The sequence below is a fragment of the Cavia porcellus genome, unplaced genomic scaffold, assembly GCF_034190915.1.
Source record: "Cavia porcellus strain 051 isolate PalLab524CR breed Dunkin Hartley unplaced genomic scaffold, mCavPor4.1 scaffold_6, whole genome shotgun sequence".
NCBI lineage: Eukaryota > Metazoa > Chordata > Mammalia > Rodentia > Caviidae > Cavia > Cavia porcellus.
In genome coordinates this window covers 66,006,179-66,026,596 of record NW_026947489.1, presented here as the reverse complement: position 1 = coordinate 66,026,596, position 20,418 = coordinate 66,006,179, and the positions used below count along the sequence as shown (strand labels likewise).

Sequence of the window (20,418 nt, the reverse complement as noted above, 5' to 3'; positions counted from 1 at the left end):
CTACGATACCTAAACCAGTCTCTTCCTCCAGGGAGCTGGACACCATAGTTCTGCTTATCCAACTTGGGACTGTTGGGCTTTTGAGTAGCCTTACTTTATTACCCAAAGGAAGCAAGATCCAGGCCACTGGACAGTCCACAAATCAGAAGACAAAGTGTTTCAGACCACGTGTCTTTGCAGCAGTGTGGCTGGGGCAATCCTTAACTTTCCTAAGCCTCAGTTTCCTAGCCGTAACACAGGGCAACTAATACTAATAATACCTTTCATACCCACCTTTCTCTCAAGCAGTCTTAACTGAGATGGGATGCCCAAGGTCTGATCCCATCACAAGCCCTGAAGTATGGTACACCCCACCTGGGACTTTAACACCACTTTTCTGACACCCCCTCCCCCTAGACAAATGTGATATCCCTGGAGCCAGCAGCATGTCTTACTTACCCTTAGATTCCCCAGTGCCTAGTAAGGTTAGCAGTAGAAAACATTTGTATAGCACTTCCTCCTGGCCAGGTCCAACCCTGAGAAGGACATCCTGTGATCCTTATACATGAGAAAGATATAGTCCAGAGCCATGCTCAGCCCTGTAACTCGGCACATAAAAAATGTCCAGAGTGTTTTTGTTAGCTAGATGGAGGACAGGATGGGTGAGTTAATGAGCAGACAAGATGGGCTCAGATATACAAGGGTAGAGAGAAGATGAGTGAGCAGATGGAGTAGTAAAGAGATGAATATAGTGGGTGAGGGGGTGGGCAGGTGGACCGATATAATGGTGAGTGAAGAGGTGGATGGATGGGTTGGATAGGGAGGTGAATGAGCGAGTGGATGGATGGATGGATGGATGGATGGTACATGGCTAGGTGGGAATAGATGTTAGATGTGGGATGAGTGAGTGGATGAATGAACGAGTAGGTAAGTAGATAAGTGCATGGATAGCAGCTTTGAAAAGTTCTTGTGTTGCCAGGTTCTAAGACTGAAGTGATCCCTTGGGGCCAGTGAACCAGTGGAGGCATTTAGACATAGCAAAAGAAACCCTCACCCAAGAGCGAGAAGAAGCTAGAAGCAAAAGTCCCGTTTCCTCCATAACAGCCCTCCAACCACCTCCCAGTCCTGAGAATTTTTCCTCCCCAGCCTTGCCACCGCCCTTGGATAGCCCCCACGCCTGTGGATGAAAGGTTGGCAGAGACAGCGGGTGGGCGGGCGGCTTGTTCCCTCATTGTCAGCAGTAACCTTCCTCCAGGCTGCTTGTTCTTCGTAATGTTACACTTGTCTTCCTGCAACACTTGGATACCCGAGCCAATTTTGTCATGCAAATGAATTCAGCCCATTGTAAATCCCACAGAGGGCGGTGGGTGCCTCGGAATCAGCCAGGGGCGGGGCTGTGCTAGCATGGCTTCTCTGCTGCCCCTTCACTGCCACTGAGGAAGGAGTGACAGACTTTGACTGCAGAGCTTCCTGGCCTTTCCTCAGAATCAAAGACTGTGAGCGCCAGAGCAAGCAGTACAGATGCATCTTCTCCCATTACTAGGGAGTAATCTGAGGTGCGGAGGGGTGGGGGTGGGGGAGTGTCTTGCACGCAGCCAGCCGCATAGCCAGTTAGACCAGGTTCAGCCAAGTCTCAGTCATCCTCTCTCTACTAGGTTGGGCTGCACCTGCCACCGTCGCAATTCAAAGACCCCTGACCTCCAGAATGGCTTGAATTCACCCTTCACCAGCCTGAGCTGAGATCATCCAGGGACCAGGAGCTCCCATGAGCTAGTTATGTTACAGGGGCAGGACCAGGATGTGGACAAGTGCCGGGCCTGGAGTGGAAGGCCAGGTTGACTAGGGGACAGTCTGTGGTCTAGGCAGGGTAGGTGCCATTCAGAGAGGATGGCCAAGGCAAGGGCAGGCTGGCGGGTACTTCTGATCAGGGGTTAGGATACGAATACCAGATGTTCTGCCAAGAAAGGCTGCCTGGAACCAATGCCAGGACATCCACAGCAGGAAAAAAGCCAGGGAGGAGGACTGCGTGGGTGGGAGACAAGTGAATGAGCCCATGTGGCTGTCTGGGGAGACCCACAGGTGAGCTCTGCAGGGGTGCAGGGTGAAAGGCAGAGGTGTCAGGTGGCAGCATGCCAGCATGCGGAGCAAGGACAGGTGGGGATGGTGTTTGTGCAGGACGGCATGCCCAGTTCTCCACCCCAGCCTGATAATTCTCACAGGAATCCTGCCATATGGGAATTGTCTTCACTTTCTAGACTAGAGGACTGAGTCTTGGGAGATTTCATTCCAAATCCATGAGATCCCGGTGTTCCAGAGTCTATGTTCTTTCCTCGGTGCATTCTGCCACTTCTGCCAAGTTCGGCCAGCAGGAATTAGCCCTTCACCAAACTAGCAGCAGAGGATGCAGAGGGCCGGGGGTTACAAAGATGCAATGATTTTCCAGGATGTGAGAGTTCCAAGCTGTGTGCAGGCTAAAGTCCTGTCTCCCACCTCCTTGGTGTTCAAGGCCCTTTCCAGCATGACCCAACTCTCCCCCAGCCCCCAAACCTGCACATTGCTAACTTAGACTGTTCCCAAAGAGCCATTCCCTGCTCCTCCTTGCTTCCAGCTCTCTGCAAGGATGTCCATCCCCTTGGGATGCCCTTCCCCACTCGGTCCGATTTCTGACCTTCAGGGCTTGACTCTGTTCCCTTGACCTTCTTCTCCCCTTCTGGAAAGTGCTGGCTCCTCCCTCACTGTGGTTCTCTCACGGACACCTATCACCTTGGCTAAAACTAGAGTTCATATTGTGTTGGTTTTCCTCAATCCTAAAGGGCCAGGGTGGCTCCCACTTGTCATACTGAAGAGTCTGTGGCTAGCACGCCCACCCCAGGATGACCCTCTACAGTCCTCCATGTCTGTTTGGGGGCCCCTTTCCCTCCTGATTTCATCCACCCATCACTAAATCCCTGAGCTCCTTGTTCAGCACCCTGAGTCCAACCAGATACAGATCAATCAACTGCTTAAAGCGCTCACTTTCCCGAGGCTGGCCCAGGCCATTTGGAGGAGGCTGCAGACTGGAACGTCCTCAGATAGGGGCTCAGGGCTCTTGAGATCAGTGGTAGGGCTCTGGGTCCCCCAAGTCCCCTCAAGCTGCATGCACCAGTGCTCTCTTTCCTGGCTGGCTTCCCAGGCAGAAGCAGCCCAGCAGGCAGGGTGCTGCAATAGAAAGCAAGTGCCCAGCCTCAGCAAGACCTAGCTCTTTGTCTATTCTGCCCGTGGCCTGTAGTGTGCCCTGGGCCAAGCCTTTCTTCTCTGGGCCTCGGTTTCTCATGAGCAGGAGGGACACTTGGCAACACCAAGACCTCATCTTTGTGGAAGCAGGGTCCAAGCTAAAATATCCTCCTTCAGAGCCCCAGCCCCAGGGCCAGGTGAAGGGGGAAGTACTGAGCTGCACAGTACTTGGGGCCACCCAAGGAGCAGTCATTGTAAAGATGAGAGCAGCTTTACCAGCAGGTAGTAGTCCAGGTGTTGTGCTAACAAACCTCACACAAAGGACCTCATCAGCCCTTGTATTGTCCCCTTCTGACACAAGGGCAAAGGGCACAGCAGGGGCCCCAGCTTTACTTTTCCACCCTGTGCTTGGCCCCCAGTTGGCTTTAGGGCTTGACATGAGGGCACTGCCACTCCCTGTTGCTGGCTTTATTTGGTGCATAGGCTAGGAGGAGAGTGGTACCTTGGCCAATGGAGAGAAGAGAATAATATGTGCAATGTCTTTCTGTCTGGGGTGCCCTGCAAAATGTGCTCATGGCACCCCCAATGCCTGGGCTCTCAGTAGGACAGGATTCCCAGTAGGAAGGGAGAAGCCCACCTGTTGTAGGTATTTGGAGTCTATGACCCGCATGTGACCCCCCCTCCTCACATCTCCAGGAGCACTGCGGGAGGCTGTGGGATACTAATAACAACTCCATCTATGAGGAGAGGACCCCAGTGAAGAACCCAGAATCACAGGAACCTGCAGTGCCCTCCCCACCAGGCACACTCTGTCCCCTCTCCTTCTCCAGACCTCGATTTCCCCATTTGTGTGCAATATGGGATTGGAACCAAAGAAGCGCCCCGCCCCCACACTGCTCCTCACAACCCCCCTCCCCCAGCTCCGCAGGCCCAGGCACCCTCCAGTGCCCCAGCCAGGGCCCTGACGACACAGCCCCTCTGGGCCATTCATCAAGGGCCCTGGGGTGCACGAGGCTGCGGTAATGACCGCCTTCAGCTTTTGCTGGCATAATGTATGCCCCACGCTGCCGCCCCAGTCCCTCAATCCCAGCCGGTCTGCGGAGGCCGAGATAGTCCTTAATGAGAAGAGCCCCGCTTTATCTGCTTTCTACTTCAGCCATTATCTCCCCCAGTCTATAGACACGCAGTTACCTCTGACAATAATGCTCAGAGGCAACAAATGCTGATGAGTTTTCTATGCAGTCCGCACAATAAGTCTATCAAAACAACCTCGGAAAATTATGAACCCCCGTGACAGACAAATACAACCGGCTTCGGCGTGAATTTAGAGCCCCCAACGCTGCGTTTCTTTTAATTCTTCAGGCTTCCCTTATCTCTGCTGTTCCTCTTCTGGTGGGGAGATAACAGTAATTCTTCTCTGTGCTGGGTTTTTTTTTTTTTCCCCTTTCCCTCCCCCACCCGTTTGCTTTTTTTTTTCCACCCACTGAGTGAGATGTTTTCGTGTCTTTCTGCTTGCTAAAGATAAAGGGTTAAAGACCAACTTATGTTGGGTGCTGGGGAGGGGGAAGGGGGCAGGGGAGAGGGGGGAAAAGTAATCAGCATTCAAGAGATTGCTATCGGAGAAGCCGCGCAGAGAACAGTAATTTTGCTGGCTTCGGCGAGGGCTCTCTCCACTCCCCCCCCCCCTTTTTTATGAATGCACATAATGCCTGGAGTGTTGGGGGCAGATAAAAGAATTAGCAGCAGCCAGGGGGACGGAGGCCCGGAGAACAGGGGAGAATTAGAATGTCTATCTTTGTCTCTTCCGGCTCATCCAGCCAGCCGAGGCTCCCGGCTCGTAAACAATTTAATCTTTTTGCTACAGTTAAAATACAAAGACAGCAAGCCTCCTTCTTCCAAATGGAAAAGGGAGGAGGAGGGGGCCAGGAGCAGAGGATGGGGCTGGGGGCCGGAGGGGGGGGGGCTGGAGGGAGCCGAGAGAAAAGGGCTGACACCACAAACTTTTCTGCTGCCGGCTTAACCCCTGGGCCTCTGAGACCTCGGAAATGCGCCCCCACCCACCCATGCTGTCCCCCCTGGTGGACACGCACAGCCCTGACCTGGCTTGGGGCAGCCCATCTAAGGACTGGAGGGGAAGCCATTGAGGTTGGGAGTCTTGTTCCTGCTGAGGGTTCCGGCTGCTGTCTTTCTGGAAGGTGTAGCCTGGGCTCATTCAACCCGCGGGCCTTGTTTACTTCATCCCCCTACTGGTAAGGCCTGTCCTTAGCCCTCTCTTCCTCCCTCCCTCATTTCCTCCCTTCTCTTCTCTTGAGGCCTGGACTCTAGTGAGAGCTGTCAAGCACGCAAGGTGAGCACACCTTCTCTTCCCCATTAAGTTGCAGCTGCCAGGGTAGGGACAAATGTGGTCCCTCCAACCCAGGGCAAGGATGGGGCTGTTTAGAACAGGGGCTGTGCATTGAGACCAGCAATAGAGAAAGGCTGAGATGGATCTAAAGGAGCCCTTCTTAAAGACCAGGTCATTGCAAGGGACCTCAAAATTACTGAGAATAAAGAAACCTTCGGAGGGGCCCTAGGGATAGAGAATTAGAGGAGGGGAGCCCTCACAAGTCAGTGGCCCGCACAACTAATCAACTGGACATCTCAGTGTACCTCTACACCATAGGCATTGTTAGCCGTTTCATCCTGACCCTTGTCACAAGGAGCAGTTTTCATAAGACAAAGTTGGAAGCTGGCTCCTCCCTTTCTCCTTTCCTGCTGCCTGTGGAGTGCTGATCTCCATGTACTGACACTAAATTCACTACTCTCTCTTTGAGGGCACCTATGCTTCTTGCCTCTGGGTGCCTAAGGCCAGCACAGTGCCTAGCCGAGGCTGCCGAATGCTGGCTGAATGATTTGGCAGATGAATCAACCAATGAACATACCAATAAAACAGGGCAGGGAGAAGAGGGCATGTAAAACAGGAGCTTCTTGGGCACCCAACACACACTTGGAAGAAGGGCCACTTAGGAAAAGGATGGGGGTGCGAGCAGTGAGAAGGAGGAGAAAGGACCCAAAGGAAAAGGTCAGGAGTATGGTCCAGGGAGCTGTTTCACCCTGCCTGGGTTCCACCAGCCTGTGCCATTCAGTTAACTCGAAAACCAAAGCAGTGACCCAGACTCAGCCAGAGGCTCAGCCTCCAATGGCTTCCCTAAGCCCTTGCCTTGCAGCCCTTCCCAGGAAGCCATGCAGGGCATCACAGCCTTGGGATCAGGGGATCTGGGCTCACCTGTGAGTGCTCAGTGGCTGTGTGAACTCGGGGAGTGATCTCTCTGAGCCTTGGGTTCCCCATCTGTGAAACAGAAACAGCGATACCTCTATCTTAGAGGGCTGGGTTAGCGCACAGTAAGGACCCGGCATATGCAGGTCACAAAAAATAGAGTATCTTGTAATGACAAGCATAGCAGGCACAATAAACTAAGGATGCTAAAAGGACAAAAACATCTCGAAGCTCCACAGAGAATCTATGTTTATTGTTTTTCCTTTGTCATTGGCCTACCCCTGTCTTTCCTCCAGATAAAGCCACTTCCCCAGCTCCTGCATCTCATCTCCTGACTGAGGAGTGAGAAGCCCAGGAAAAGCTCTTTGGAGACTCATGGAAGCAGAGTTCTGCCCAAGGATAAGCTGTTCCTGCAACTTTTCAGGTAACACCCAACCTTCCTGCTGCCCCACACCTGTGGTCCAGGCCACAGCCTCCTTCAGTCCCAACTCCAAGTCCCATTTCAGTATCCATCCTTTCTCTCTGAGACTCCACAGTTACTCCGAAAATGGCCTTCTAGATATTAGAAGAGATATGGGAGCAAACACAGATATCAACGTGGGTTTTTATTAACAATGCTGAAATGACAGTTTAATGATGAGTATTTGTAACCTACAACCAAGTAACAGTTATTTTCAAATATACATTAAGCTAGACATAGTGGTAATCCCAATACTCAGGAGGCCAAAGCAGGAGGATCACTGTGAGTTCAAGGCTAGCTTCAACTACAGAGCAAGACCCTGTCTCAAAAAAAAAAAAAAAAAAAATCAAATATACGTTAACTATGTATAATCTTGGTCACTTCTGAAACCAGGACATCTCAAATTGTCCAGACACCAGAATCACTTGGGCAGCTTTAAAAAATATTAGTTCTTGGGGCTGGAGGTTTAGCTCAGTGGCATAAGCGCCTGCCTTGGAAGCAGGCAATCATGAGTTCGATCCCCGGTACCGATAAAAAGGAAAAAGACAAAAAAAAAAAAAAAAAAAAAAAAATTAGTTCTGAGCCCAATGCTACAGATTCAAATCAGAATGTGCGTCCTTTGATTTGAAAGATAGGAAAGCAGATTGCTTAAAAGATCTCAGAGGGGTCAATTGGTGAACCTGGTTTGGGATCTGTTATCTTTAGCCACAAAGAAAGAGGCTTCATTGTACTCATTAATTCAACAGATACTTTCCGAGTACCTGCTATTCATCTTTATGAGTGTTGAAAGGAAAGAGAAAGGGAGGAGATAAAAAGAAGCTGAAAAACCTGCAAGGCACAGGAAACCATCATCTTAATCACCTAATACAGAGCTGCACTCCCAGCCTCAATCCACAAAACCCAGCCCTTCCGAGATCCACAGGGTCTGCTGCTTGTTCTTTGCTTAGGGACTGAGCAGGAAAACACATTTACTAAGGATCTAAAAAGTGCCAAGCCTGCACTAAGGATTTAACTACACATATGATCACATTCAATCCTCACAAAACCCATAGCCATTATTATTTGCATACTATTAATGTGGAAATAGAGGCACAAAGAGATGGAGGAGCTCACTGAGCTTCACCCAGCTGGCAAGCGACGGGCATCTTCTCTCAAATAATTCAGTACTGTCCAAGTGCAGGGTCTTGGGATTCTAAATCTTCGTTATTAATCACAATGCTTAGCACTCAGTTACCTATTTAGAAAACTGACAACCCACCTCCTACATGCAAAGCCCTTACCTGTGGGGATAAATAAGACCCTGATCTCAAGGAGTGTCCCTCTTAGGTAGGGAATTCAGCCAACTGCACAATAATTCAGAAGCAGGGTATGAGTGACTGCCTCCCAAGAGAGAGCAAGTTATCAGAGTTCAATGGAGATTCTGATCCAGAAATCCAGAGGTCTGTGGCAAACACTGAGGTCTTATTTCATCAGAGAGGTGAAGCACTTCAGCCGAGGTCACACAGCTGGGTGCGTCATAAATACGTGATGAATCTAATGAGATTATTCTCCAACCCCAATTACATCTTAACCACTAATAACTTGGCTCTGGCTCCCCTAATGGGATTTCCTTCTTGGACATCAGCATTCCCTTCTCCTCTTCCACTGACACTGGCCAATTAGACAAGGGCAGGTGCTGTGATTGGGGTCACAGGGAGAGGAAGATAGAGAGGACCACAGCTCACCCCCATTCTTGGCCGAGAAGGAGGTGATCAGTTTCAGACTCTCACAGCCTCCTGTGATGGAGGCCAGGAGGAGCTCACCCATCTGCAGAGAAGGGCACATCTGGAAGCCAGGCTGGGGAACACCTGTTTGGGGGCACAGCATCCTTTCTGCTCCATGTCTGAGACCAGCAGGCATGAGAGAGATGTGGGGCTGCACGCAGAGAGGCATTCGGGCAGATCAACAGATCTGAGGAAGACAAAAGGGAAAAATACTCCACGAAATACACACATGCATGAGAATAAGCCAGCCCTTGCTCTGCACAGCCATCCGCTAGCTTTTGAGAGTCAGAGACACCAAGAAAGGCAGAGAGACAGACACAAAAAGGATTCCTAGGGAGACACTGATGTCCCCTCATTTATTCCACAGCCATATCGGGCACCTACTATGTGCACTCATATGGAGATAAAGGACAGTCTTTGCCTTCACAGAGCTCGCGGAGAACAGCATGCATGGGAACCTCACTGGCCGTACACTGCACAGAACCCATGAAGATGAGACATAGAGGCCTGGAGAAACACTAGAACAGAGGCGGAAAGGAAAAGCCTGAAGAGGCTTTGTGTCTCACAGGCGCTGAGATAGATGAAGGCAGAAGTGGAGCCACACAGGCGTGCTCAGACAGCAGACACACACCCGCACCCCAAGTCTGCTGTCCAGGAGAACCCAAGACCTTCCAGGACCTCCTCCCACCAGACCCCAAGCCTTTCCCTGTGGGCACACAGGGTTGGGGCACAAAAAGAGTTAAATTTTCTCCTTGAGGGGCATGGAGGGAAGAGCCAGACTTTGCCGAAGGCAAGCAGGTCTGCAGGTGAGCAGACAGGTGAAAGGAAAGTGAAAGCTGCCAAGACCAGGCCCAGACCCAGAGAGTCTTGGAAACCAAGGCCAAAGCTCAACTTCGCAAACTCAGAGGCAGAACCCAGCTGTGGCTGTTTTCAGCTTGGGTCAGCAGCCCCTACCCCAAACCAAGAGTTAGCTGACAAGAGCACAGTAAGATCCTCTCCTAACCTGAACAGAGCCCTCAATCACCCAATCTGGAATCCTGCAGCCCTAACAGCTTGCAGTCTATTAGTTGGGTCTAACTGAAAGCCCTCTGCTGCAGTTTGGGCGCAATTCCAGGGGCAGCGCACAGCAGCACAGGGCCATAGAACAGGTGTTGGCCCAATTCCTTCTGATCACCTGCTTGGCCAGCTGGAGACACCTTAAGTAGCCCCCTCTGACTGGCTCCGCACTCAGCTCCATCCTACACAGAAAAAGAGTCCAAGCCAGGAGGAGACTCACTAGCCAAGCTTTTGCAGAGGTGCAAGTGGAAAGGGGTTCTGGCTCCTCAAACACACCCTCTAGCTGCTGGTTCCTGGCAGGAAGCAGTTTGCCCCTCTCTTCAAGAGGGATGGAACAGAAGATACTGGTTCTGGCCACACACCAGTAGAGTGGTCTTAGGTCCGCCCTAGCCTCTCCACACAACCCACACCCGACCTGGCTCCCAGCCCCCTCTCCCCCTCACAACACCAGAGCCCTGCAGTCCCCTGCTTTGCTTGGGCTTCTCCCACCGTCCACTCAGTAAATATTTGTTGAGGGTCTCCTCACTAAGCTACACCTAGGATCCCACGGAGACAACAGACAATGTCAAAACGTTGAGGCGCTGGAAGGCTGGTGGAAGTGGGGAAGAGAAGGAGGAACTAGAGGAGGAGGAGGAGGGGGAAGGAAAGGAGAGGGAGAAGGGAGGAGAGGGAAGGAGGAAGGAGAGGAGAGGGGAGGAGGAAGAGGAAGAGGAGGAAAGAGAGGAAGAGGTAGTGGAAGAGGAGGAGGAGACCAGCCCAGGGCCAAGAACCCCACAAAAGGCTCCCCCGGGCAGAGCTGCGGCCCAGGGGCTCACCCAGTGCCAGGGCCCAGCAGTCCCTTCTCCCCGCCAGCCTCCACAGCGACCAGGTGCGAAGACACCCGGGCGCGCCTCCGCCCGGCCGAGCACGTGTGCGCGCCGGGGCTCCGGGGCGGGGACGCGCGGCCTCCCGAGGCCGGGCAGGGCGCGCGCAGGGGCTGCCCTCCAGATGTTAAGTGCAGGGCCCAGACTTAAGTAGCAATTAAGGCTGCCAGGGGAAGAAAGAGAAGGCCAAACAGCCTGTTTATTTCGCTCTCCCAACTCCCCCCATCGCACGCACCTCCTCTTTGAAAGAAAAAAGGGAAACAGAGTGAAAGAAAGGGGAGGGGGGACCCACTAAACCAAACCTTGCTGCAATTAGGAGAGCCGGCTGGGGGGAAAAAAGATACGCATTAAATGGATGTTTCTGCACAAAAACCCAGGCTGACCACATCTCTGGCCTTGTAAGGGGGAAATGACTGTGCCTGGGTGTTTACATAGCCGAAATCAGGGGGAATTATGCTGTCATACTGACAACTGCAGGAGGACAATTTTAAAATTACACCGTTCAACACCTTTAATGATTTGTAACAGAAGAGGTGTGGCTACTCCTATTAAATGTGTTGCCAAATCAATAAAAGGGATAATTGGAGTTGTTAGAGCAAATTATAGCAGCGTCCCTTCTGTTGCTGTACAATGTTCCCTTGTAAACTGCTATTACAGGCAGCGCTGTATTTCTCTCTTATTTGGCCGCTTTGTAATGAGTTGGCATTTTGCAGCATAATAGTTCCACTTTCTTTTATGGAGCTCTCACTTTAACTTTTTCTCCTTTGTGCAGCCTATAATTTCCTCGCCCTCCCTGCCTCTCCGCCTGTTTTCAGAGGTGGCCGAGCTGCCTGTCAGCAGCCTCTGGGTGATAAACTATATTATTTCACATTATTTTCAGGCCTTTTCAATTGGCAGTCAGATGGGGTTGGAGGGGTAGATGGGTCTGAAGGGATGGGGCTGTGGAAGGTGGGGAGAGAGAAGACAGGGCCAGGAGGAGAGCTAAAAAATTCACAGAAATAGAAATGTGGGGGCAGAAGGCTGGCCTCAGTCCTAGGGGTGGGCGTCTGGCCCTTTAAAGGCAGAACTTTTGGAAGTGCTCTGCCTGAGCAGAAACTCTAGGGGGCATTAGCTGTTGGTGTAAAGGTTTATACACTGTCCTGTCAGGCCCCTGCTTACCTGCAGCTTCACCCCAGAACCTTAGACGCTCCCTGATCATCCTAAGAAGCTACTGACCCTCCTCTGCCATAGGAAGGGTGTGGGGCTGCACCAGACTTTGAGATGGACAGGTCTGAGGGGTGGATTGGCCATTCCTACTGCAGTCTAGGCCTGAAACCACTGGGAATTTGGGGACACCAAGCACCCAGCCAAGGCAAGGAGCTGGAAACTATTGTAGGCCTGTTCCTGGGGAATGTATCAGCTATCTGGGAAAGAGCACTGGACCAGGAGTCCAGAAGCTTGGTTCCAGACTTGAGGGTGACTCTTCACCTCTCCCACAGTCAGGCCCTGGCCTCTGACTGGAAAGGACAGAATCCCTGGGCAGCTAGGACCAAGCCTGCTGTGTGTATCATTCAGTTCTTGTGACAGCAATAGAAGCCCCCGCCCAGACAAACCTCACTCAGTCAGCCCCTGCGCTGAGCTACAGGACACTCAGTCTGAATTACCAAGAGGTCTCAGTGAGAGACAATTGGAAAAGAAATGCCACTTTATTACTTCCACGGAGCTGCCATCCCTGGAACCCATCTGCTGCCAAGCTGTGCGGCAGCAGGACCCACCACAGAAAGCAGATAAGACTTGATGGTGGACAAATAAGATTCATTTGCAATGAGCAGCATCGATTTGCTTGCCAACAATGAGCAAAGTCCTAATTCCTTTTGGTGGTTCCTTGTGGCCTTGGGCATCCTTTTGCTTCCATCCTTCATGATTCAAACTAAATTTTTCCCAAGAGGGCAAATAAAAGTCAACCTGCCTTGGGGCAACCAGGGGAAGTTTGGATTACTGAGGTTTCAGAGAACACAATTTACCCTGTGACAGATTTCCAAGTATCCATTACTAGGGTCCTAACTTGAACAATAATCAGTCCCATAAAATCCCAGCAAAATGAAACATGAGGACAGTTCCACAACATCTGCTTTTAGCAGGAGCTGAGATTTTTCTTTATACTGATCCATGCTAACAATGCTTCACTTCAGCCAATAGTTGACTGTCACTTCCGCCAATGTTAATTATCTCGTATTTTCCAAGCACTATGCTGAGTGCTGGGGCAGCCAGCGGTAAATGAAACACACACCATTGCTGTCCGCTTGGAGTTGATATTCTGATAGGGAGTGGATAACAATAGCAACAACAATAAATATAATCACAGCACAGCAGTCCTTACACTAGCATCGTGCAAAAGTGACAGCAAAATGCTTTCTCTGATCAGAGGCACTGGGATATGGTGGAAAGAACACTGAGTAGTTGGGAAACCTGGCTTCTGTCTCCAGGTCTGCACTTGAGCGCGCTTTTCCTCACTGAGCCTCGGTTTCTTCATTTGTAAATGGAGGATGTATTTATGTATTCATGTATTCACTCATTTATTCACTCCACAAACGGTTCTGTACTGAGGTCCTACTTTGTGTTGACACTCCGGTAGGCCCTAGACATGGAATGTGTGATCTAGTTGCAAAGATGGACATCAATCTGTATTGTATCAGTATATAATGACAGAAGGCAATAAATGCTGAGAAGGAGAAAGACAAGGGCTTATTTGTAATCCCAACCTGAGAACAACTCAAATGCCTGAAGGAAGCCAGACTGAGTAGAAGGGGGAGAATGATCTTATTGAAGTTGCTGGATGGGCAGGAGCCCTGAGCAATTGGGGACAGGTCAAAGACTTGGCCCTAGACCCAAAAGGTAGGAGAAAGCCCCAGACAGGTTTTAAGCAGGAGAGTAACAAGACCCAGTTTCCATCTTAAGAATCCACTTTTAGCTGTCCTGGACAGAAAGGATTGAGGGGGGCCCAAAACAGCAGCAGAAATGAGTCAGGAGTTGTGGTCCATGAGAGTATTACAGGTGGCTTTCAGGGGACAAAGGCAAGGACAGTCAATATTATTTGTCATCAGAAAATGCAAAGTTCACCCACTGTGAGATAGTATTACACACTCACCAAAATGGCTAACCCTTAAAGGCCTGACCGAGATGCAGAGAGTTAGTGATGCTCACACACTGATGGAGAGGATAGAAATCAGTACAACCACTTTGGAAAAAAGAACAACTGGTAGTGTCTGTTAAGCCAAAGAAAGTGTATCCTGTGACCTAGCAGAAGGTCCTCCAAAAGACATGGGCTGTATCTGTAATCACCAAATCTGGAAACAATTTAAATTCCAAAATGGCCAATAAATTATGGTCCATCTAACTCATGGAACATCATGCGGCAATTAAAAAAGGACAACCGTGGATGCACACTGCATGGGTGAATCTCATAACACGAGAGAGGACACACTTTATGGTTCTGTCTACACGAAGTTCAAAAACAAGCAAAAGAAATCTACGTGATCGGTAGTTGGAATCGGCTTGTGAAGGGGAGAACATACCTGTAATCTCAGCATTCAGGAGGCTGAGGCAGAAGGATTGCCACAAGTTCAAGCCCAGCCTGAACTATATAGCTCGACTCTGCCAGGAAAGAAAAATGGCAGCCAAGAGAGTTTTTACCTTGCAGCACAGATGACCCAGGGAGCAGGAGGGAGCCTGGCATACGGCTGGGAGTGCTCTATGGTACTGATAGGTAGCTGATAGGTATAAAATTTCACCCAGGCAGTGTCCTGAGGATCAAACTAGATGATGTACAGGAAAGCAGGAAAGACTGTCACTCCAGTGGCTGTGAAGCTGTATATAATTCTAGCTAAAGCAAAAAAAGAATTCCAAGCTCAGAGCTAATTGGTTGTGAACAGTCCCATACCTAACACAGACCTCCAGGAACCCCTGGGGGGGGGGGGACAGTAAATGTTAGCCTGAAATGTGTGATAAGCGGCTTTATAGAAGGTGTAGGGTTACCCACTCAGCCTGGAAGCACCTCTGAACCAATGAGGCTGGGGAACACCTGTGCTTCCTGGAAATAAAGAGGCCACTTGCATTCTCACTGCCCTGTTACCACCAGTGCCTGCCCCTGGGTCCCTCCTTATCCTAATTGCATGAAATCACACCATTTTCATGGCATAACGGGATTTTCACAGGTGACACAGAGTTGCCACTAAGACTGGATGAGGCCCCTGCTAGTGAAATAGGATGAGGGACTCCCAGGGGAAGCCGCCGAGAGCTTACCAAGGGGCCCCACACACACAGTCATAGGAGGTCAGCATTTCCCACAGAGGACACCAAAGTTCAGAAAAGGGTTAGAGGAAGGGGATATTGCTCAGCAGCACAGTGCCTGCCTGACAAGTATAAGGTTGTAAGATTGATGCTTGGCACAAAAAAAGAAAGAACAAAAGAAAGGAAGGAAGGAAGGAAGAAAGAGAAAGAAAGAAAGAAAAGAAAGAAAGAAAGAAAGAAAGAAAAAGAGGAAGGACATGGGTTGTGACAGCAACAACTTTTGGCAATGGCAGAGTTAAAATGAGCCAGATTTTGCATCTCAAGTCCAGGGAGATTCCCACCGCTGCACAGCTGCCCTGCGGGTCTCCTTCCCCCACAGCCGAACTTGTGGAGCATAGGCGCAGACTGACAGGGTCACTGGAAGTGGCTTCATGCAGCAGACCCTCTCTTCCTTATCTACTGGGAGCCGTTTCATGGCTCACTCCCTGTTAAGGTCCCCCAGGGAACGGTGCCGCTCCAAAGGAGACAGTGCACCAGGGCCTCAATGATGCCGATGTGGCTAACCAGTCATGTCTGCTCTGAAAGTTTTTCAGTCCAAGATCACTCTTGTCATGGTTGATGGTGTGGAATTGTGGGTCTCAATCAAGCTCCTGTCTGAGAGCATGATGCATGCAAAACTGCCCTAGGAGGATCCCCGAGTTTGCCCTCCAACCCACCTGTATGCCCACGGGGAGACCTTCAACTGGGGAGACCACTGATCCAGCTCCCTGACTTTTTGAGAAGCTCGAATTCTCTAAAGATGCCTTGGAATCCTGGGCATCGTCCCATACGCTGTGAGCATGGGGCAGCCTTGAAATGACCGGCTAAGGGCAGTGTAGTAAAAGTCTCAGTCCAAAGACTTAAAGCATAAGATAAGGCTTTATTTTTCCTTAATGCAATTTAATTTCCATTCCAAGTTCTCATTCCTTTGGCAGGGGAAAAAATTCAATCTCAGTCGTTGCTGGATTTCCTCCACATCACTGCCTTTGCCCTAGACTTGTCTTATTCAGGGGGCTTACGGAGTGCTGGAGGAGCACGGGTACTGAAGGATGCTCTGTGTTATCTGCTCACCCAGGCGCACTATAAAAGGACCCTCTGTTTTGCCCATGGAGCACCTACAGCTCTGTGCTCTTGAAGCTGCTCATGGAAGGCACACGAAGGACGCTGCTCCTTCTGTCCACGCGTGAGATTCCACAGTCAGCAGCACGCATCTTTTAGCTGTGCCCGCCTGGCCCTCTAGGGCCTCACTGGGCTCAGGACTCGTCCTTTGAGGACCAGCAATGTCTCAACCGCCAACTTGAATACATCACCCGTTACCCACTGCCTGAGCTTTGGAAAGCCAAAATCCCAAAGGCCTTCAGGTTTGCTACCTCCCACCTTCCTCCCTGAGAGGTAAATAAGGGAAGGAAATATGGGGGAAGGAAAAAATCAATATCCCACACAGAAGTGATGTTCAGGAAGTGCCTTTGTTTAATAACAAACATTTATTGAGCACCTAGAATGTGCCAAGCACTATGCTGGGTAGGCAAATAAACACTCCATGTGCCTAGTAGGAGACTGGGAGGTAAAGGAAAATTCAGAAGTCTTCCTTCAGTGTGCGTGGGTCCTCTCTATGGCTCTGTCACTCCAGCCCTGTGACCCAAGCAAGTTCTATAACTTCTCTAACCTTAGTTTCTTCGGCCACAAAATGGACTCAAGCCAGTGTGATTATAGGTGGCACACGCCTGTCATCCCAGCTACCCAGCAGGATCACAGGTTTGAGGCCAGCCTGGGCAACTTAGCAAGACCCTGACTCAAACTAAAAAATACAAAGGGCTGGGGAGTGTAGCTCAGTAGAACAATATTCCTGTGCCGCTTGATTCCCCAGTGCCACCTCCAAGAAAAGTACTTAATATATGGCTTAAATCCAGTAATATTTTCAGAGTGCCTCACACATATGTAGGTGCCCAACAAATGTAGTTACTACCTTTGCAAAGGAAGCTGGAAAGCTCAAAGGAGGGGGTTGATGTCTGGTTACATAAACAAGGAAACATCCATTGTTTTCTTCTTTGTTTTTGTGTTTTTCTGAGACAAATTCTCACTGTGTAGTGTTCAGGCTACCCTTGAACTCCATATGTACCCAGGCTGCTATGACCGTGAGTTCTGCCTCAGCATCCTGAGTGCTGGGATTATAGGCATGTGCCACTACATCCAGCTTAATATTTTTAAATATATTTAAAATATAAATATATTTAAGTATGTGGAAATTAACAATCATCTACAGTTTCTCTCTTCCGGAATTAGTCACTATTAGTATCTTAGCACCTCTATGCATCTCAGCCAAGATTTCTTTCCACAGTAAAATTACTTTATTGTTTTCGTAACCATGCTCATATCTGTTATAAAGAATTCAAATAATGACTAAAAATTATAAACTGAAAACAAACTTGTTCTGTAGAGAGCCCTGTCCTGACCTTGTCATGGTCCAGGGAATCTATATTTGCAATTCCATGGAAAAGTTACTAGAATTCTAGTGAGTTAATTCCAATCTACCACCTCCATTGCAACGGTGAGGATAAAGACACTAACACATATTTATAATTATGGAGTCCAGCCAGGATGAAGGTTTGTAGGAACAAAAGCCTCAACCCAGGGCCTAACCTGGATTTTATTATTTGTAAAGAAAGGGGTGGCTTGAGGATGACTGTCAGGATAGTGGGAGATATGTGAGTACTGTGAGCTGGGCTTTGTAGGAGGCCAGAAAGCACCTCTGCAATATGCAGAGAAAAAGATATGCAGGAAGACCAATCTACGTAACACAATTGAGGCAGCATCTAATGTTTAGGAGATGGTGCTTCAGCTCTGATGTGTCAATTTTTCTGCCCTGGAAAGTCATAGCCTCTTATTTTGAGGCTTGAGCCCAGCTGACAACCCTGGAGCGGTGTCTATATCTTGCACGGCTTAACCATGTTTTGATGGGAGTCACAGGATGAGGAAACAGAGACTGTGTTACCTGGCTTCAAAGATTATGCATCAGCCCTATTCACATTGCTTAGAGCCAGTTGAAAGGAAAAGGAAATGGCCTAGCCAGCTCTGTACATAATAGGACATGGAGACGGGGCCAGATTTAGCCAAAATGGAGGTAACTACTTTCTGTTCAGGGAGAGTCATCCCTGTGGTCCTCCACCTCACCCCGAATCCCACCATTTAGATCACAAATGGATGCTGGGGTAGGGTTGATGATCCATGTGTTAGAAAGATCACTGGTTGTCTGATGGAGAAAAGACCAGGCAGGAACGGCAGGGACCCACGCTAGGGTAGAGAGAAGAGCATGGGCTGGATTTGAGAGACTGCTGTGTACACTTTCCTGTGGGCATTCTACACCCTTTTCTTGTTTCCCTAGAAAGCCACAAGGCTGGACCTGTGAGTTACGCTACTGCGGAATCACCATCGTTGGGTCTGAGCTTTGACACTGTGCTCTCTGCTTTTATTGAGTGTGGATAGAAGAAATGGCCACAGGGAAATCACTGTTGTATTTACCTGCAATTGAGAGGCTTTGTCCATTATGCTGCTGAGAGTCCCTGACAACAGGTATTCGATAAGTATTTGATGAATGAACGAAGTGGTAAACTAAAATGCCTGATTTTAATTCTGTTCAGCAGCTAGGCAAGGTGGTTCAGCAGCTAGGCAAGGTGGTTCAGCAGTGGACATCGCCAGAGCTATAGGGATGGCCCACCAGAAATGCTAGAGGCCCTCAAAAAATATACAGAATGGTCTTGTGTTGGTCAGCTTCATGTTACTATAACCAAATACCTGGGATAACTTACAAAGAGAAAAAGGTTTATCCAGTGTGGCACACACCTGTAATCTGGAGGCTGAGGTGGGGGGATTGCAAATTCAAGGCTTGCCCAGATCACATAGAGAGACACCATCTCAAAATAAAAAAATACAAAGAGCTTGGAATTTAACTCACTGGTAGAGCAGCCTTGAGTTTCATCGCCAGTGCTGAAAAATAAATAAATACTTTTTTAAAACGAAAGAAATAAGAAGGTTTATTTTGGCTCTGAATTTTAGTTCTGCTTATGAACAGTTGGCCCTATCAAGGCAGTGCATCATGGAGGGTATGTGCAGTAGGAAAAAACTCATCTCATGAGCAGGGTGCTAGGAGGAAGGGGGACAGGGTCCTGTGATCCCTTTCAAGGGGACACCTTCATGACCCAAGAAGCTCCCACCAGGCCCACCTCCTAAGTGTTCTGCCACCTCCAACAATGCCACCCCATGGACAAAGCCTTTAGCACATGGGTTTTGGGGTACATCCTCGCAGAGACTGAATACTATTCAGGAGGCAGTGATCCAGGGGAGAGGAGGAGTCAAGACACAGGTGTGTGTGTGTGCGTGTGTGTGTGTGTGTGTGTGTGTGTGTGTGTGATACTGAGAGAGAATCAGAACTATCCTCAGCAATAACTACCCTTTATTATCCAACTCCTGCCCATCCTCAGGATAGAAGGCAAGTCATTCCTGCATCCCCAGCCTATGGTGATAGTCATGACTCACTCACTGCATGCAGCTAACACTTTTCCAGTGGTGTGCACATACCGCCTCCCTTTCAACTCTTGGAACAGCCCCGTGAGATGACCTGGTATCAGCACTGTCCCCATTTCATAGATGACAAAATTGGTGCTTTTGAGCTGCACTGTCCCATATGCTAAGCCACTAGCCACATGTGGCTATTGCATACTTAAAGTTGGCTAGTCCAATCTGAGCTGTGCTCTCAGTGCAAAATGCACAACAGAGTTCAAAGACGGTTTAAAAATGTGTAAAATATTCTATCAATCATCTTTCTATTGATTGCATGTTTAAACAATAATATCTGGGTTATACTGAATTAAATAAAATATATTCTTAAAATGAATTTCACCTGTTTCTTTATGCTTTTTAAAAGCTGGCTATTAGAAAAAAATGTGGTAACCGGGTGTGGTGGCTCACACCTGTAATTCCAGCACTTGGGAGGCTGAGGCAGGAGGATCGTTGCAAGTTCAAGACCAGCCTGGGCTACAAAGTGAGCTCAAGGCCAGCCTGAACTGCATAGCAGGACCCTACCTCAAAAAGACAAAAAAAAAAAAAAAAAAAAAAAAAAAAAAAAAAAAAGAAAGAAAAAGAAATGTGGCTATTAGGAAATTTTAAAATTACACATCAGGGTCTGGGGATTTATCTCAGTGTGTGAGCACCTGCCTGGCAACTGTGAGGTCATGAATTCGATCCCGGTGCCAAAAATATTAACACATCAGTGCTACTCCAGAGCAGGGGAAAAGGGGCTGGTAAGTGTTTTCTGTCAAACATTTGTGTAAAACCAGATTGTAAATATTTTTGGCTCTGTGGACCATATGGCTGCTGTCGTAGCTGCCCACCCTGCCACAGTAGCATGGAAGCTGCCATTGACAATAAACAACGGGTGTGGCTAAGTGCCAGTATTTTTATTCACAGAAATGATCAGCAGACTGAGCAGTGGCTTGCTGACTCTTGAGCTCTAAAGAAATAAAG

The 20,418-nt window shown here is 49.2% G+C and overlaps 1 long non-coding RNA gene across 2 annotated transcripts in view; it reads right to left on the bottom strand.

The window, feature by feature from the left end:
• The window catches only part of LOC111756749 (uncharacterized), an 88,916-nt gene that overhangs the window by 9,029 nt on the left and 59,469 nt on the right, over positions 1 to 20,418 (bottom strand). The window contains exons 2-3 of one of the 2 annotated variants that reach the window (XR_002791162.2): positions 8,633 to 8,858; positions 6,458 to 6,520 (exon numbers count right to left, since the gene is read on the bottom strand). This is a non-coding gene — a long non-coding RNA (uncharacterized LOC111756749). The remainder of the gene's footprint in view (positions 1 to 6,457; positions 6,521 to 8,632; positions 8,859 to 20,418) is intronic. The other variant, XR_010048166.1, reaches the window with a different exon arrangement.